A 14,497-nucleotide genomic window follows, 5' to 3' on the forward strand; every position below is an offset into this window, starting at 1 on the left:
ACAGCATTTAGTTTCAAATTGCGTTAGTTCACCAGAACTGCAAAATTCTAGTGTTCAGCCAAGCTATGCGAGATTTACCTCTAGCATAGAAGGCTGCCCAAATCATAAAACATTCACCACCAAAAATTCTGCTCATTCTTACCTGCTACTCAATTCTCAGATCTTCTCCATATGTTTTAACCAATTTGGGCCATGTAATTAAAACTTCTTCTCATCATTATAGAGTACTTTATCTCACTGTGAATTCGATAGTGTATGTTTTTCAGCAAACATAAGTATAGGCTGTTTATGTTTGGGCATTACAACAGGACTGTGAAGGCATTTCTTGAAATTAAGATATATACCATTTGACTAAATTTGTCGTACACTTCTTGCAGTTACTGGCAACTGTTAATCAGTAATAAGTTGAGAAGAAGTACGAATTATCGCTCTTGCTTTGCCCAAAAGTAACCATTTCGAAGCCTCTGACAATTTTGTGCTTTGCCCATGTTTTCCATTCTGTCCATATTGTGCGTCCATTCTAATGAAATTATTAAACACTGTATCTGAATTGTTCAACTTCTTGGCGATTTCACTATTAGACAGTCCCATTTCTTTGCACTCATGGATTTTTGCTTTTTAATCATGTGATTACTGGTTTCCCCATGGCATTGTCACAATGCTCTCAACATGCAATGTCACTAATGGTGTATGTTTCATATCTGCAGTAAAAGCATGTATGCACAAAGTAACTCCACACAGGATAGAATGCCTTTGTGCAGAGGAACAGCCTCAATCACCTAGAGTCTTGTTATGTGCTGTACCACTGACATAATTTGCGATAGCATTTGACTGCATTTGTTGGTATACTGGATCACACACTACTACATATACACTGTGCACAACTGACAATGTTAATTTTCCTACAAGTATACAGGCATTTATACTCATTTCCACTATTGTATAAATATCAACACTTGTGTATTTTGACTTTAATGATGGATACATGCGCATCGATTTTTCTCCGCCATTGCAGTCTGGGGCAGAGACATTTTTTGACTCTGGCCTAATAGGCAGGTGATGGGGAGAAGACAAGTTGTTAAGTAGAGTCCAGGAAGAGCTACAACGACTTCAGATTGAGTCTGGTAGGCTTGAGGCCCATGGGTTGGCTTTGTGTTGTGAGTGGTCGTTATCCACTCCAGCTGCACTAGGCAGTGGTGTTGGAGTCGTTGCTGACTAGAGTGTATACTGGTTAGCAGGAGAATGATAGTGGCTGGCAGTGTTTGGACGACTTGTTAGAAGACAGTCCCTTAACTGGGTAATAACCAAGACAAAGATGTGCCACGTGATAAATGAACTTGAGCTACTGCTATTTTGTGCAAGTGAAACTGAACTTTCTGGAAGCTATAACTCAGACAGTGTAAGTCACAGTGACATGTCCTGAAGATGAGAAGGCTCTTCCTCATCATGCTCGAAATTACACCAAATGAAGTATGTGAACTTCGTTCAGCGAAATACTATATAGGCAATACGTTCATAAACCTAATGAGCTGGGGCTCCTTACGAGAGATGTTCCTAATGTAGGACGCCTACAATTGGATGCTTCCACAATTATCATCTGTCCAAACCCACGCGACATCTACATGGAACTCCGGCCAAAGGGTATGATAAAGATGGTGATGATCATGATAACACTGACCCCATATCACCAGGAGCAGTAGACACCCACACAGGTTCAACATCATTTGCAGAGTTTCCCCTGTTTCCCATACTTAGCTGTGTGGTGACTTTGATAATATTGATGAGTCCAAGAATCCTATAACAGTGAAGTGCTGTTTAAATCAGGTCCTTCTGTCAAATACCAAAATTATTTCTAGTACTTCGAGCCCTACTAAAAATGGTTTTCAACTGCACATGGACAAAATTTATAGTAATTTAAAACTTAAAGTCCAGTTATGTCTTTTTGATGATCTCACTGTTCTGCAGATTGCTCATAGACATATTATTAGAGTTGGGGATCCTAAAGGAAAATCTATTATGTAACCTACACCCACGGCATTAGACAGCAGCATTCTGAGAGTAAATAATTTGCCAAAATAGTCTAAAGAACTATGTCATCTCCTTCAGCAGGGGTTCACAAGAGGGAAAGAACCATTCGACTCTGAGCATTTATATTTGGGTTTTGTAATGGTACATGGACGAGTTTTCTTTGACCCTGCCCTCCCATCTCCGAAGTACTTTGCTTAGATTCGAAACACCTAAAAGGGTAAAGATACTACAGATAAATGTTGCTCGAAGTAATCTGGTATTGATAGAAATACGAAAACTAACTGACGAGCTAAGTGTTGACATAGGCTGTATGCAAGAACTATACTGTAAAAACAATAGGCTCACACATGTTCCTGCGTATATGGTAACAGTTATGGGCCACGATCAAGCAATGTCTGCCATTGTCATTGCAAGTGGGAAATTAACTGTGACAAAGGTGGCACAGCTGTGTGACAAGTACATGACCATAGTAGAAGTAAAGGACGCGCAGACAAACTGGGTTGTACTAAGCATATACAAGCAGTATTCTCATCCCATCGTACCTTGCGTAGATAAATTGAGGGTGGTTGCTCTACATGAGCGAGATGCGTATCTCCTTGTGGCAACAGATGCGGTAGCAGAACCCTTTCTGTTGCACATTAGACGAACTGACGAGCGAGATGAGGTCCTACGGGACACAATACAAAAAATGGACATCACTGTTTTAAATCTAAGAGGCTAGTTAAGTAAATTCAAAGGACGACCAATTTTAGCAACTAGCATAGGTGTCATTTTAGGAAACTGCATGGCAGCAGCTAAGATTAATAGTTGGCAAGTCCTCCAGTACCTAACATTAAGTGACCATAACGCAGTTGTCATCGAAGGGGAAAAGACAATAACATAGGGAGCAAAGCAAAAGAAAGCTCGATTGGGTTAGACATCAGAAAGAAAATTAGGATGGCTTAGTTGCCTACCTTGCAGCATCTGCAATGGAATCGTTTCCGATACAGACTAGGGTGTGCAGCTACGAAATGAATTCTTACTTACAAAGAGCACGGGACATTTATATTCCTAAGAAGACGATAAAAAGCCTGGCTGCAATTCTTTCAGACCAGAACTTTCCACGAGAATGCGAAGGATAAGACCGAGAAGAACAGCTTACTAAAATGCTCTAGGGCAACCAGAACGCACTGCTAGGGTCCATGGACTGAGGATACTTACGATACGCTACAAAATATTGCTTCATAAAAATAAAGGTTGACATTGGGAGAAATTTCTACCAAGACAACTGCAATTTGACATATGGAGAATACCGTACAAATTATTCAGTGAAAAGCTTAAGGGACCTACAATCATGTTCACAATTCGTAAGGAGGGTGGCTTAATGACGACTGGATGCAGGGAGTCAGCAGAATATCCGATACTAGCTCTATTTCCTGATGATGACGGAGATGTAGATACTAAAAACATACACAACTGAGAAGTGAATGGGATAATGAATTCGACAATCAGACGCTGGTAAAACCTCTCGCTGAAAAAGAAGTTGCTGTCGCAATTTCCCAGTTCAAAATTGGAAAGGCACCTGCTCTCGATGCCATCTGCCCAGAGGTCGTGCAGATGGTAGGTCCGCTGATAGTGCCATATTGGACAGCAATACTGAAAGAGGCCTTCTGAATAGGTAGGGTTTGCCTCATATAGAAAACAAATAGATGGTTCAATTGGCTCTGAGCACTATGGGACTTAACATCTTAGGTCATCAGTCCCCTAGAACTTAGAACTAGTTAAACCTAACTAACCTAAGGACATCACACAACACCCAGCCATCACGAGGCAGAAAAAATGCCTGACCCACCAGGAATCGAACGCAGGAACCTGCTCGCGGGGAGCGAGAACGCTACCGCACGACCACGAGATGCGTGCGTATGGAAAACAGCAAGAGCAGTAGTGATTAAAAGATGACAGGACTAAGAGCCGGCATCACTGAAGAGCTATAGACCTATTTGCTTACTAAACGTGTTGTCCAGTTTTTACAAACATCTGCTCTGTGATCGGTTGCAAGGAGCACAGAGAGCCCTTTGGTCTAAATCAGTGTCAAAATGGATTCAGAAAAAGAAATTCTATAGATGATGTGGTTAATAGCGCTCTTCAGATTGTAGATAATCATAACGAAGGACCCAGTCACGCTCATAATTGACAGTACAAACGCATTTGACATTCTTGGTGGCATTCCATGTTCACACTCCTTCTGTATCCCAGTGTCCCCAAATGTCTGTGCTTCGTAGATCATTGTAGCGGCAGAAGTGTCCATTGACTTACTGGACAAAGCAAGGTAATCAAAAATATTACCAAGGGCTATCCTCACAGCTTCATTACTGGTCCACTGTTCTGGGGTTTTATTACTGAACCCCTATTACATATGCTAGACAGGGCAGATGATGTAGCAGGTGGTGTCGCATACGCAGATGACATGTTAGTAGTGGTGTCTGGAGACTCCAGGACGAGACTCGGGAGAAAAACAACTGATGTGCTTGCTCCGATATAGCATTGGTCGACGAGCAATAAACTGGCTATAGTTGTTCATAAAACAACAAACACACTTCTGACGGGAAGACGTCCTCCTGCCAGAAATCTTTCCTGAGGCTTGGCGGAATACCAATAAAACACAGTAATGTTTGTAGATATTTAGGCGTTCTTCCAGACGAGAAAAGGAACTTTCTAGAAAAAGTAAAATCTGTAACTCAGAAAGCGGTCAAATAAACTGACGTCTCTTGTCAGTCACACCACTTCAGGCAACCGCTCGAGACAAAAGACTGTCAATAAGGCCTGTAGTAGAGTGCACAGGTACCAGTTACTGTAAGCGACAACGAATACGCACCAGCGTGTATTCCAGTAATTAACGACTATGTGGAACGTGTATTCCAGTAACTAACAGTGAAATCCAAGTGCAAACGTTGCCAGGGTGCTTGATTGGACCATGTAAAGAAATGCTGAAGCGGGGATGGCTGATGTTCAGTACAGACTGGGAACTGAGAAATCCAATGTTCTATTCATGCATCGATACCGTGCCAAGTGGAACGACATCGTGCCAACTACTTTGTGTGAACGTGTCCCAGTGACCTCGGTGCAGAAAATGAAGCACGTTAGGCTAGCGAGCTTGGGGAACCACAATGCGTGACTGCTCATTGCCGGTGCAAAGCAAAATGAATGTAAAATGTTAACTTTCAAGGGAAAAAATGTCACAGTTAATAAAATGCCTTCCGCCACACCACTGTGTCACGCGGTTGCGAAAGGCCACTGCGCGGTAGCACGCGGAAGCGGAATTTTGCTCCTGTCATTAGCGACCCAAGGTGTGAATCAGCTATACAAATAAGTTACGACTCTTGTTGATTGTCCTCCGCAGATCGGGACGAAACGTTTGGTTTATAAGTGAAATCTATTCGACCACGGCGTACTAGCCCGGAACATTTTATTAATTTTGAAAACAAAGTGACACTCTAAACTACAAGTGCAGGCCGATGAGCAAAATAGCACCGAACCACAGGGATACGGAACTTTATCGCTAGACGAGGTCGATCAGTGCGGATGTAATCCAACAGCATTGGCAAATCAGGATCCGTTGCTGTGGTCTGGGCAATTTTTCTGTGATTAAGCGGAAAGCTATGCTAATAATCTGTATTCCGTGCATCAGTTTAGCAACAAGAATCAAAGGGCTCTTCAAATATCGAATCTGGGCCAACAGAGTGACGAGAAGTAGCACTTGTATGTTGTTGTTGTTGTCCTCAGTCCTGAGACTGGTTTGATACAGCTCTCCATGATACTCTACCCTGTGCAAACTGCTTCATCTCCCCGTACCAACTGCAACCTACATCCTTCTGAATCTGTTTAGTGTATTCATCTCTTGGTCTCTCTCTACGATTTTAACCCTCCACGCTGCCCTCCAATACTAAACTGGTGATCCCTTGATGCCTTAAAACATGTCCTACATCTACATCTACACATCTACATTCAGACTCCGCAAGCCACCCAACGGTGTGTGGTGGAGGACACTTTACGTGCCACTGTCATTACCTCCCTTTTCTGTTCCAGTCACGTATGGTTCGCGGGAAGAACGACTGTCTGAAAGCCTCCGTGCGCGCTCGAATCTCTCTAATTTTACATTCGTGATCTCCACGGGAGGTATTAGTAGGGGGGAGCAGTATATTCGATACCTCATCCAGAAACGCACCCTCTCGAAACCTGGCGAGCAAGCTACACCGCGATGCAGGGCGCCTCTCTTACATAGTCTGCCGCTTGAGTTTGCTAAACATCTCCGTAACGCTATCATGGTTACCAAATAACCCTGTGACGAAACGCGCCGCTCTTCTTTGGATCTTCTCTATCTCCTCCGTCAACCTGATCTGGTACGGATCCCACACTGATGAGCAATACTCAAGTATAGGTCGAACGAGTGTTTTGTAAGCCACCTCCTTTGTTGGTGGACTACATGTTCTAAGGACTCTCCCAATGAAACCGATCTCTTCTTCTAGTCAAGTTGTGCCACAAACTTCTCTTCTCCACAATCCTATTCAATACCTCCTCATTAGTTATGTGATCTACCCATCTTATCTTCAGCATTTTTTCGTAGCACCACATTTCGAAAGCTTCTATTCTCTTTTTGTCCAAACTATTTATCGTCCATGTTTGACCTCCATACATGGCTACACTCCATACAAGTAGTTTCAGAAACGACTTCTTAACACTTAAATCTATACTCGATGTTAACAAATTTCTCTTCTTCAAAAACGCTTTCCTTGCCATTGCCAGTCTAGGTATTATATCCTCTCTACCTCGACCATCGTCAGTTATTTTCTCCCAAAATAGTAAAACTGATTTACTACTTTCAGTGTCTCATTTCCTAATCTAATTACCTCAGCATCACCCGACTTATTTCGACTACAATCCACTATCTTCGTTTTGCTTTTGTCGATGTTCATCTTATATCCACCTTTCAAGATACTATCCATTCCGTTCAACAGCTCTTCCAAGTCCTTTGCTGTCTCTGACAGAATTACAATATAATCGGCAAACCTCAAAGTTTTTAATTCTTCTCCATGGATTTTAATACATACGCCGAATTTTTCTTTTGTTTCCTAAACTGCTTGATCAATATACAGATTGAATAACATCGAGGAAAGGCTACAACCCTGTCTCACTCCCTTCCCAACCACTGCTTCCGTTTCATGTCCCTCGACTCTTATAACTGTCATCTGGTTTCTGTACAAATAGTAAATAGTAAATAACCTTTCGCTCGCTGTATTTTACCCCTGCCACCTTCAGAATTTGAAAGAGAGTATTCCAGTCTACATTGCCAAAAGCTTTCTCTAAGTCTACAAATGCTAGAAACGTAGGTTTGCCTAGTTTCTAAGATCCGTCGCAGGGTCAGTATTGCCTCACGCGTTCAAATATTTCTACGGAATCAAAACTGATCTTCCTCGAGGTCAGCTTCTACTAGGTTTTCCATTCGCCTGTAAAGAATTCGCATTAGTATTTTGCAGCCGAGACTTATCAAGCTGATAGTTCGGTAATTTTCACATTTATTTATTTATTTATTTACGCATTTATTTTACCTGGCAAGATTAGTGTCTTCAGGCCCTCTCTTACACCTAACCAGGCATACTCAGATTGGACGAGTTACAGTTTCTACAGAACATTAAGGGCATATAACGTATTATGCAGTATTGATGTTAAAGAAAAAATAGAGATTATAACAGTAGTACAATGATAACTATAACAATAAATAATAATTATAACAATCAAGAATAATAATGATAATGATAATAATAATAATAATGACTATGTACATGAAAGTAAACATACTTTTCTTTTGTGAATGTCAGTCCTATTGTTAGTTGGGAATTTTCTCGTTATGTTCTTGCAACTTGTGAGTTATTCTCATCGAGCAGAGACATAAGACGATAGAATGGGGTAAAAGAGATATACACTCCTGGAAATTGAAATAAGAACACCGTGAATTCATTGTCCCAGGAAGGGGAAACTTTATTGACACATTCCTGTGGTCAGATGCATCACATGATCACACTGACAGAACCACAGGCACATAGACACTGGTAACAGAGCATGCACAATGTCGGCACTAGTACAGTGTATATCCACCTTTCGCAGCAATGCAGGCTGATATTCTCCCATGGAGACGATCGTAGAGATGCTGGATGTAGTCCTGTGGAACGGCTTGCCATGCCATTTCCACCTGGCGCCTCAGGTGGACCAGCGTTCGTGCTGGACATGCACACCGCGTGAGACGACGCTTCATGGAGTCCCAAACATGCTCAATGGGGGACAGATCCGGAGATCTTGCTGGCCAGGGTAGTTGACTTACACCTTCTAGAGCACGTTGGGTGGCACGGGATACATGCGGACGTGCATTGTCCTGTTGGAACAGCAAGTTCCCTTGCCGGTCTAGGAATGGTAGAACGATGGGTTCGATGACGGTTTGGATGTACCGTGCACTATTCAGTGTCCCCTCGACGATCACCAGAGGTGTACGGCCAGTGTAGGAGATCGCTTCCCACACCATGATGCCGGGTGTTGGCCCTGTGTGCCTCGGTCGTATGCAGTCCTGACTGTGGCGCTCACCTGCACGGCGCCAAACACGCATACGACCATCATTGGCAACAAGGCAGAAACGACTCTCATCGCTGAATACGACACGTCTCCATTCGTCCCAAAACGCCTGTCGCGACACCACTGGTGGCGGGCTGCACGACGTTGGGGCGTGAGCGGAAGACGGCCTAACGGTGTGCGGGACCGTAGCCCAGCTTCATGGAGACGGTTGCGAATGGTCCTCACCGATACCCCAGGAGCAACAGTGTCCCTAATTTGCTGGGAAGTGGCGGTGCGGTCCCCTATGGCACTGCGTAGGATCCTACGGTCTTGGCGTGCATCCGTGCGTCGCTGCGGTCCAGTCCCAGGTCGACAGGCACGTGCACCTTCCGCCGACCACTGGCGACAACATCGATGTACTGTGGAGACCTCACGCCTCACGTGTTGAGCAATTCGGCGGTACGTCCACCCGGCCTCCCGCATGCCCACTATACGCCCTCGCTCAAAGTCCGTCAACTGCACATACGGATCACGTCTACGCTGTCGCGGCATGCTAACAGTGTTAAAGACTGCGATGGAGCTCCGTATGCCACGGCAAACTGGCTGACACTGACGGCGGCGGTGCACAAATGCTGCGCAGCTAGCGCCATTCGACGGCCAACACCGCGGTTCCTGGTGTGTCCGCTGTGCCGTGCGTGTGATCATTGCTTGTACAGCCCTCTCGCAGTGTCCGGAGCAAGTATGGTGGGTCTGACACACCGGTGTCAATGTGTTCTGTTTTCCATTTCCTGGAGTGTATAAGAGGTAGACAGCTTAGAGGAAGTGAAATAGAATGAAAAAATTCGAACCAGTGATGGAGAGGAGAAAGAAAGAGATGAGAGGGGCACAACAATGGTGGCTATGCCGTCCCTAATATGTAAGTTTTGTCTTCCCTCTTGAATGTTGAGTAGTTCTGGATAAGACGCAGATCACAGGGGAGCGCGTTCCATAGTCGTATGGCTGAGATGGAGAATGACACGGAGAAAGATTTTGTGTAATGTAAATGACAGCCAAGATGCTAGACGTATCCGTTCTGGTATTGCGATTGTGGAATGATGACAGGTGTTTAATGTGAGAGGATAAGTATTGGGGGCACCAGTGGCTAAGAAATCGAGGAAGTAACCACATCGTGTGGAGATCGCGTGCCTTATGTGGGCGTATCCATCCTAGCTGGGAGTATGAAAGACTGATATGATCATAAAACCGTATATTGCAAACGTATCTAACGCAAGCATTCATCACTAGCTCGAGGCATCTAGAATTTTCACTATTTGTGCCGTGTTGAACTATATCACAGTAGTAAAGATTAGGCAAGACTAGTGTTTGGAATAATTTTTGTTTAACATGGGTCGGAAATATTTTTCTAAATTTTTGAATTGCATGTAGGGAGGAGAGCGATTTCCGGCAACCTGTGACTGTTTTTTCTTCCCAGTTCAGGTGTTCATCCAAGATTATTCCAAGGTCTTTTACTGTTTTTTGGTATGGTAGTTGGGTACCATTGAGGAGTATCTGAGGGACTGTTTCGCGAAAGTACCGGCTGATTAACTTTGGATGAGATATAAGTATGACCTGGGATATCTTGGGGTTTAGTTTCAGACCTAGGTTCTGTGCCCATCGAGAAACAGAGCAAAGATCTGCGTTCATACTCTCTACGGCGTCAGCAATGTTTTTGGGGCTTGCAGTTATGTACAGTTGGATGTCGTCGGCATATAGATGGTAGATGCAGGAGTGAATCACTGAAGAAATATCATTAATGTACAATGAGAAGAGTAGTGGACCAAGGACGGAGCCTTGGGGTACTCCAGAGCGCACGTTTTTCCGTGATGACTTTTCCGACCCACAAATGACTTGTTGACTTCTGTTTTTGAGGTAGCTATCGAACCAGTGTATAGCGCTGTTTGAGAAATTCAGCTGTTTCATTTTAATTAGTAATATATCGAAGTCAACTGTGTCAAAAGCCTTGCTAAAGTCAAGCAGTGTTAGGATAGTAGCTTCACGTCTGTCCATAGCATGTTTAATGTCATCAGTTACTTTGATTATTGCAGTTGCTTTACTATGGTACTTTCGAAAGCCTGACTGATATTCGTCATGGATGTTATGAGTAATCCGTCAGCTGTTCATGGACGATGTATTCAAGGGCTTTAGATATTGCAGGTAGTATGCTGATCGGCCTGTAGTCACCTGGCGACTTAGGGTTGTCAGTCTTGGGTATAGCTTGAATTAAACTTTGCTTCCACTCAGTAGGATATGTACTACTGACAAGAGACAGGTTAAAGATGTCTGTGATAACTGGAATAATAGTGTATACGACATTCTTAATCATGCCAATGCTCACTCCATCATTTCCTACTGCCTCGGAAGAGATTCTCATAATTGCCTTGTGTACTGTGCCGGTAGTGACATGTTTTAGGAAAAACAGATTGATATCTTGGGGCTGGTAATTTGTTGTTGCGTGGCAGTTTACATCTGTTGAGAAGAAATCGTTTAATTCTTCTGCAGACGCTTGATAAACAGCGTCAGATCTTCGCTTTCCTATACCGAAACTGCGCAGCTTTTTCCACAGTGCAGCAGGTTTTGATATGCCGCATACGACAGAGCAGGCATGTCTGAATTTTGGCATTCCTCACTCTTTCCTTGGTTCTGTTTCGGATTTTCCTATAAGCTTCGTACGCCTTTTCACATCTGTCAACACCTGCTTTCTTTGGCCTTGGAATTGTTATATTCTTCTGGAAGTCTGAGGGTATTTCCGCCTGGCTCATACATCTTGCTCACCAGATGGTAGAGTTTTGTCAGGACTGGCTCTCCCAAGGCTGTCAGTAGTTCTAAAGGAATGTTGTCTACTCCCAGGGCCTCGTTTCGACTCATGTCTCTCAGTGCTTTGTCAAACTCTTCACGCAGTATCATAACCCCCATTTCATCTTCATATACATCCTCTTCCATTTCCATAATATTGTCCTCAAGTACACCGCCCTTGTATAGACCCTCTATACACTCCTTGCACCTTTCTGTTTTTCCCTTCTTTGCTTAGAACTGGGTTCCCATCTGAGCTCTTGATATTCATACAAGTGGTTCTCTTTTCTCCCTTTTCTCCATAGGTCCCTTTGATTTTCCTGTAGACAGTACCTATCTTACCCCTAGTGAGATAAGCTTCTACATTCTTACATTTATCCTCCAGTAATCCCTGCTTAGCCATTTTGCACTTTCTGTCGATCACATTTTTGAGACGTTTGTATTCCTTTTTGCTTGCTTCATTTACTGCATTTTTATATTTTCTCCTTTCATCTTTTAAATTCTATAATTCTTCTGTTATCCAAGCATTTCTACTAGCCCTCGTCTTTTTACCTACTTGATCCTCTGCTGCCTTCTCTACCTCATCCCTCAAAGCTACACATTCTTCTTCTACTGTATTTCTTTCCCCACTCCTGTCAATTATTCCCTTATGCTCTTCCTGAAACTCTGCACAACCTCTGGTTTAGTCAGTTTATCCAGGCCCCATATCCTTAAATTCCTACCTTTTGGCAGTATCCTCAGTTTTAATCTATGGTTCATAACCAATAGATTGTGGTCAGAGTCCACATCTGCCCTTGGAGATGTCTTACAATTTAAAACCTCGTTATTAAAACTCTGTCTTAGCATTATATAATCTATCTGAAACCTGTCAGTATCTCCTGACTTTCTCCATGTATACAGCCCTGTTTTATGATTCTTGAACCAAGTGTTAGCTATGATTAAGTTTTGCTCTATGCAGAATTCTACCAGGGGCTTCCTCTTTCATTTCTTCCCCACCTTCATAGGCATTCTTAAAAATGGGCCGATGCACACTCTCATATTGCTAATTGCCAGAAGAAGAGCCTACCGCTGCAGCCTCTGCTCTGTGAGAGGTGGGACTGACTGAGAAGGGGTAAAGAAAGATTGTAGAGGTTTATTGTCAGTCACCAAGTAAAATTTTCTACCAAAAGGATAATGGTGAAACATAGTTACACCACAGATAATTCCGAGAGCCTCTTTTCAGATTGCTAATAACGACATTACATTTTCTTCAGCAACTTTGAAGCAAAAGGCCTGTCAGTAGCACCTTATTTATGCAACAAATCTGCACCGATACCGTAAGAGAAAGCATCCACAGCCAAGACCACATGTTTCGCCGGATCACAATGACCAGGACGTCTGTCACTAAGCAAGGCATCCCCCAGCTTCTGGAAAGCAAAAAGGATAAACAAGAGAACCGCGGTTTGAGAGGCATTTGGAATAAATCGAATATAATACGTGAGCTTTCCTAATAAAGAGTACAAATGTCGCACATTCCGTGGAAAAAGGAATGTCATGGATCATTGCAGTGACTATTAATGCAATATCCTAAGTACTGAAGTTCACTCTGAAAAAAAAAATTAACTCTCTTACATTACAGGCCAGCTGGAGACAAAACTTGAAACAGAGTGCCAAGGCTACTAACATGGTTTTCAGGAGTGATACCTAACACGACAACGCCATGTTAGTAAATTGAGCGAAAAGAAACTCTAGCAGTCAGATGCTTCAGCGCGCTGAAATGTGGGGTGTGGCAAAGAACTGCCAGGAGGCAGTCTCAAAAATTAGAAGAGACCCAGATGAGTGTTAATGACAAAGATCTATTGCGACTGCTCATCCAGGGGCATTAGCAAGTAAGCTTCGAGGAAGTCAGTTTCAGGAAAGTAAGGACCGGTAACACGTTTATAGATCAGTTCTTCTGGGCATGGCAAATCATAAATGTCAATCACTGTTAGAGAGTTCACAGTTTTCTTGAAATCGGAGCACTACAGAATAACAAGAGGGGAAATGAGTTGATTGGCAGTAATGGTTGCTACGATCTCACTGTCTTACAAAGAAATAAGTTCCTGAGCCACCTGTTCAAGAAGAACTTGAGGAACATGGCAGGCTCTAACAAATCTGGGCTGGGCATTGTCCTTCATTGCGACATGAGCAACGACATTATTGGTTTTGCTCCAACCCTCCGCAAACCTGAAATTCTGCACATAACTTAGCAACAATCTCTCGAGGGTTGAAGGAAGAAACAGAAATTACGTTGTCCTGAATGCTTAACTAAAATAAATCAAATGAGTCTAGACCAAAAATATTAGCACTGTCTCGGGAGAAAAGCATTGTAAATGTCATTGCTTTGATCAAATTTCGGCAAGTTGCAGGAAGACTGCAAGTGCTGAGACAGGAATGTCTTGGCCTTTACACACTATAAGCGTTGGTGCGATGTGCTCAACTTAGGTGCTACGGTTAAGTGAAGCCACTGAAGTTCCAGTGTGAAGTTGCAAGTGGACTGACTGCCCAACAATATTAAGAGACGCAAGGAGCCTAATCTATCCCCGTCTGCTCCTCCTTCACGCTAGTCTAAGGTAAGCAGTGCGTAGTATGTTTCCAAAACCCCACAGTGTCGTTATTGCTAAACAACAGTCTAACTGCTGTTCAGGAAATGCTTCTAACTCATCTGCAGTGTCTTGAGTATTGTCCTCCAAAACAATGGTCCTGTCCTGCAGAACGTGTCATCACCTCTGCCTCTAAGCTCGTCGTAATTTGTGTTCCAGAAGTGGCAACTTCCAGAATCCTTTCAGAATTCTGATACTTTATTAGGAAAAAATTGCATAGGCATCACTTCCTGACAGTTTCGGAACCTCATGACATAACGTCGAAACCGGAAAGCGTCTGTTCCCTCTCATCATTATCTTCCTGCACCAAACAGTTAGTAATGACTGGAGGTTACCCATTTCATTCCCCAACATGCACATTCGGCAATTGTAAACCATACAGATCTAAAGAAAACTTTAATTCGGAACCTGACCTGTACGATAAAATTTATTGATGAAGT

The sequence above is a fragment of the Schistocerca gregaria genome, chromosome X (assembly GCF_023897955.1).
Source record: "Schistocerca gregaria isolate iqSchGreg1 chromosome X, iqSchGreg1.2, whole genome shotgun sequence".
Classification (NCBI taxonomy): domain Eukaryota; kingdom Metazoa; phylum Arthropoda; class Insecta; order Orthoptera; family Acrididae; genus Schistocerca; species Schistocerca gregaria.